This window comes from Amblyomma americanum, chromosome 9 (genome assembly GCF_052857255.1).
Source record: "Amblyomma americanum isolate KBUSLIRL-KWMA chromosome 9, ASM5285725v1, whole genome shotgun sequence".
NCBI classification, from domain to species: Eukaryota; Metazoa; Arthropoda; class Arachnida; order Ixodida; family Ixodidae; genus Amblyomma; species Amblyomma americanum.
Genome location: NC_135505.1, coordinates 66254557 through 66260556, shown reverse-complemented (window position 1 = coordinate 66260556; position 6000 = coordinate 66254557).

Genomic DNA, 6000 nt, shown 5'->3' with positions numbered 1-6000 from the left:
CTGTTTTCTTGCTGTTTTATAAGGCAGAGTAAAAGGATTTTTCTCTATTTTTTGACAGAGTCTATTCCAACTCTTATCTTTTGCGTCTTGTAGCATATTGTTATATACTATATGTTCTTGGTAATATTGCTTCTTCAAAACCTCTCTCGTTTCACCTTTTGCTCTTTGATACCTTCTCCTCATTGCTCTTACTCTCTTTCTTTCTACATCCAGATCTATTGACCACCATAGATTTAGTTTGTTTACTTTCCTTTAATTTTGTCTTGTATTTGTTTTGTAGTTTTTCAATTTTTTCGTATAGCTCTTCTACATTATCATCGATCATTTTTGGTGATTGCAAGTCAAATGGTCCTTGAAACCACCTATCGTTAATTAGTTCCTCAAGAATTTTTTGATTTGCCTTCAAAGTAAGGTGATATATTTCTGGTTGTTCCACTCTTGAGACAGTTATTTGTATGTAGCGGTGATCACTGTAGTTAATTTCCTTGAGAACTTCCCATTTACTGATTTCTGTTTGTAATGATTGATTTACTATTGTAAGGTCAATCCAACCTTGTGCTCGAGATGTCTTGAAGGTTGGTGGTGAATCACTTTCATTTAATAATACTAGACTATTTTTAAATATGAATTCAAGTATGTCGTCTCCTTTGCTGTCATTTTCCTTACTTCCCCATATTGTGTTTTTTGCATTGAAGTCACCCATTATAATAATGTTCTCACCTTGCCATTTCGCTACTTCTGTGTCTATTGTAATAATGATCGGGGTTATGCTGTCACTCGGTGGACAATCACAGTTAATTATAACAAATGATTTATTCCCCTTAGTTATCCGAGCTATCACTATGTGGCTGGTGATTTTATTTGGAAAAACTTGTATGTTGACGTCATGTATAATTATTGCTGTTCTGGGATTATCTGTTGATGCTATTATCTTATGTTTAACTGGGAACGGTATTATTTGATTATTATGGTGGTATGGCTCCTGTAACACCGAAATAGCATGATGATTTTCTTCAATAAAGTCCCTAAGTGCCTGGTTTGCTTTAAACGCATGTGCTAAGTTGACTTGTATTATTTTCAGAATACTATTGCCTTTTGTTTGTTGCGTTTGGTCCCCCACTGTTAAGACTCGTTAAGTTGTACTGTTTGAAGTGTTTGGTTTTGAAATGTTCTTCGCCATGATGTTGCGGGGTCTTTAGGCAAGCCTTTGTATGATCTTTGCCTTCTCTTCTTCCTTCTTCTTCATGTACACAGGACATGTGAAGGACCACATTGAGTGGTGAAGCTCCTCCTCTGGCACTCCTGCCTTATGACATACTGGGAAATGTTTGGAGCTCACAGTCTCTGGCCTGATGGCCATGTTGCCCACAGTTGTTGCACCTTGGATCTTCCTGACAACCAAATGAGCTGTGCTCATAGGTTGCACATTTCAAGCATCGACTGACAGTGATGTTTTCATAGACTGGGGACCTGGTCCACCCGATGTTAAGTGTCCTTCTGTCCTTGAGTTCATTATAGCCCTTCTTATTTACAGCTACAATGACTGTTGTGCCATTCCTACCTTGGTATTTCTCTTTAAACTCTATGTCGTCTGAGGTACATTTCAGATCGTTTTGATGGATGATCCGCTGACACTTCTTCTTCCTGGATATCATCCTCTATGCCAACGAGCTTCAGTTCGAGTCGGCGTCCTTTTGGTTTTTAACTTCCAAGCATTTCAACTTGTCTTGCATTTCTATATAGTCCTTCAATCGGTTCAGGGAGTCTGAGTCTGTGGACGTGACGATGACCCCTTCTCTGCCAGGCCTCAATGTGGTATCCTTGATCCTGAGATCAATTGGATCAATTTCCTTTCTGATGACATCCATTACTTTCCCTTTTGTCAGGGTGTTTGACGTCACAATCATTGCGATTGTTTCTTTGCTTTGGGTTTTTGTTGGGGATGTGCCTTTCGTCTGAAGGGTTACTTCTGCATAGGTCTGAGCAGAAGCTTTTTGCTTGTGCAGTTCATCGATCTGCCCTCTCAAGAATTGATTTTCGTGGGTTGTTTCCAGCAGGAGTGCTTTCAATTTGGACACTTCAGTCAATATGGCATCGAGGTGATCTGTTGTCATTTCGCCACCATTGCATCTGTTTGATATCCCACAAAGAGCTCTCATAATATGCTGGTCTATCCGTGCCATTTTTTGTGTCAGCTTCTTAATGGTATCTCTCCGTGGCGTATCTGTTGTTTCTTCTTCCTTGTCACTGGTGCAGCTTGCATTGCTTCTTTTAGATGTTTCGCTTCGGCTGGGTGGTCGGTCCAAGTTCTCAGACGAGGTTCCATGGAGTGGTGGCGAGTTGTCTTGCACTGAGTGATTGTTTTTCTCCATACCCTCAATTCTCAATCCAGTAGGTATCGTTCGTGCATTGTTTTCACGTCCTTGTTTCTGAAGTTCTCCGTCGTCTTCTTCGTCTGGTGTCTGAGGGAGTTGTTGAGTTGCTCTCGATTTCTCTCTTTCCCGTTGTCCGGTGATAGATGTGGTAGCCTTTACAAACTGTAAATTGCTCCCGAGTTCTTGGTTCTGGTGTTCTTCGTCGTCCTCTTCATCTGGAATCGCATGGTGTTGCTGAATTCCTGTTGACTTCTCTTTCTTCCGTTGTCCACTCGATGAGGTGGCCCTCTCCAATTTTCCGAGCTCCCTTTGTCTTTGGTGGGAGAGGTCATCTTGTCTTTTCCCTTTGTGTCCTTTTTTGTTTTTTTCTTCTTACGGTCTTGTTTCATGCTTTGGTCTCCTGTAGTCGTATCCGTCCCACTCTCGTTGATTGAGTACAAAAATTCTTCGCTTGCACTCATTGCCTTCATGGCCCGACGTCTGGCCACTCGACAGTATGATGTGTTCAGTCCGTTCCCGAAAAAGCAATTTCGTATTGCCTCTGTTGGTTGGTTTGCTCTCTTTTTGAATTGATGTCCTCTAGCACTTTCTCAACAACCAGCGATTTTTTCCAGCCTCTAGGACGATTTCATCGCAATTTCGCCAAATTTGGTTGTTTTTGTTATCGTCTGGCCACCCTGTGCAGTTGACCTATGTCCAAAGTCGTGGGTTCGATTTCTCAAAAGCTGTATGAGTTAGTCGCTTCAAACAGGTGTCAAACTGTGGGTCTCACTCCCCGGATTACAGCGAGGGGCTATAGCAATCTGTGAGAGCACCCGTTGCCGAGTTATTAGATTGTCCGCTTTTTGAGAAACCTTAACTCGGTATAATTTCGCCAATTTGTGGTCGTCGTTCTTGAATTGGAGATAAAGCTTCCACTCTTTGTCTTCTCTTTTCAGAGCATATTTTTTCCAGCGATTTGGGATGTTTTTCTCAAAAATCACCAAATCTAGCGGAATCCACTCAAGATCTGGCAGCCCCGTACATGGAAAACCTTGGGTTCGACGTCATCGGCCTTGTTTTTCAACTTCTAGAGCCCCTACGTGAACATCAACGGCACAGCGGGATTGCCCGTATTTTTCTGAACAAAAAAAGTGGTCAATGATGAATATCGGTTATGTACTTCCAAAGTTATTGCTGCTTTCGCTGATATTTGTGGCCGGCGCAAGATGGCCGCGCCCACGGCTGGGGAGGCCGCCGCTGTTTGCAGAGTTCGGAGGCTGATATCTCCAGAAATTGACGATTCCACTGATTCCTTTTAGTAAATCGGTCTTCGCTATGGGTATCCTGATCTTCCACGAGTATTTTTCCCCGCGCTGCCGCCTGTTTCCTGAGGTCTCGGTCACTCTTCAACTCCGATTAGGCCTAGGTCTCCCATGCGACTAGCAGATGTAAATAAGACACTTTTATCAGCCAATACTAGTCCGATTTCAATCCGGTTTGCGTCGCTAGGCCCGCGTTATCTTTATGGTACTGGAGCGTGAAAGGAGATTTGTCCACTCACTCGTTTTGATGTCGAAAAGTTGAAAAAACTGCGCAGCTCCGCTCCCGTGCGTCCCAGGCCGAAAGGACGGTGGCGCCACCTACTAGATAGGGACAGTGGGAATCTCGTTAATCCATTCATGCGCGTCACTAATTAGATGACGAGGCATTTGACAATTTTTTTTGCGGTCCTCCCCACCTCCCGCCACTGCCATCTCGAAGTCCCTAAGGCCTGTCCGGCCTTATCGTCGTACGATCGTGGTGGGGACTTCGGATAGACAGTTGCGCCGCGTTAGCCGAATCAGTTCAACCAAAAAGCGTAGGAAGAATGGCGGATTAACGGATTCCCACTGTATTGTAAGCACAGTGGTACGCGTCTTAGTGGTGGCGCGGGGCTGCAGCCGGAGGGACAGTCATCAGCGTACTATAGTACACGTCATCCGCTGGTGTACGCGGAAGCACCTAATACTCCCCTCTAGGCAACGGACGGTTAGTATTTTTATGTCTTGATTAGAACACCTTAGCATCTTTAATGATTTTATTGACTCTTTGGCCCAAACCCCCTATAACTCATGGTCAAAGAGATCACTATCGGTCTACAGTTATATTCTTTAGCAATCTGGTTAACTATTTCGTGCATCATGTATTTTGCAACTTTACTTTGATGAGCTTGGGATAATGAAATCCCGCCACCAAACACCTGGACGTCTAGCACCATGACCTGTTCATCCCTTATGATGACGAGGTCCGGTTTCCGGTCCCCTAATGATGTGGCATAGATAGGCTCTTCAAGTACTTGGTAGCCACGCTTGCGGAGGCCACCGGCCAGATATGTTGCCAAAGCGTTGCGTCGATGAATACGGGCCCCGTAGGTTCGGGGGCATTTTTGTAGAATATGGGTTAGAGTTTCAGAGGTTTTGCACCCCGCTCTGCATTCTTTAGGGACCCCCTGTCCTCTCTTCGTGCGGGTCAGGTTCGGCATAGCATTGTATCTCACCTTCACCGCATCGGTGAAGGTGTGACCACGAAGGAGCCTGGTGCCCTCAGAGATCCACGCCGAAGAGCTTGGGGCAGAGGAGGCTCCCTGCAGAGGCGATCCATCATTGCTATTGTAAAGGGAGGAGGTCCAATAACTATTGGGGGCTTTTAGTGAGTCAATCAGTGTGCCGTTGTAGATGCACAACTTGTCTGCTTGCTGCTTTGTTTGTTTTAGATATTCCAGCTGTGCAGCCTCGCGGCAGACCTCACTGGTGGAATTAGCAAGGCGGGCAATACGCTTGCTGCGTTTATACGGGATTGATGTTCTAAGACAAGGGATGCCGAACCCCCCTTGCCTCACAGGGGCATAGAATGCCCCGAGTGGAAAGTCGTGGGGAAGACGGAGCCATTGCCTGACGGCTGAACGGAAAAGTTTATCACATTTTACTAGCAGGTTGGCCGAGATGGGCCCCAAAACCAGTTTATGGATGATACGGGGGATCAAGTAAAACTTCAAAGCAACCAGGCGTTGCTGGGGCTTCAGTGGAGCCTTGGTCGGTCTTAATAGGTAGTTTTTCAACTCCGGAACCATAGGGGCGGTCTCCATTCCAGTGGGTGTAAACATCAAGCCCAAGTATCGCCAAGATGTTGAGGCCGAAGCTTGAGGGATCCTTTCGCCAGCGACGAAGAACTCTTGGCTCTCGAAAATCTTCGGGATCTTGCTCTTAGCATCAGCGATCACAGACACGGCAAGGCATTTCTTTGGGTTGAGCCTCAGCCCCCTTTCCGCAAGGTATGTGTCCAGGCTGTATAGCTGCGTCTGGAGACCGCGAGGAGATGTCGCGAACAAGACCAGGTCATCAGCAAAAGCCATAGCGCTGATCTTAAACTCCCCACTCCTGAAGGCGACGCCCTCTTGAAGGTTCCGAAGCCAATGGTCTAGTATCAGGTTGAATAATAGGGGAGACAAAGGGTCACCCTGTCTCACACCACGGGAAAAATGAACTGTATGTGTCATGCCGCTGTAGGTGAGAACCGTTGTCGCTGACCTGTAGAAGCTCTCGATGTATGCGACGAAGTTTTCGGCCATTCCTTTACGTCGGAGGCCTTCCAGGATGGCATCAAT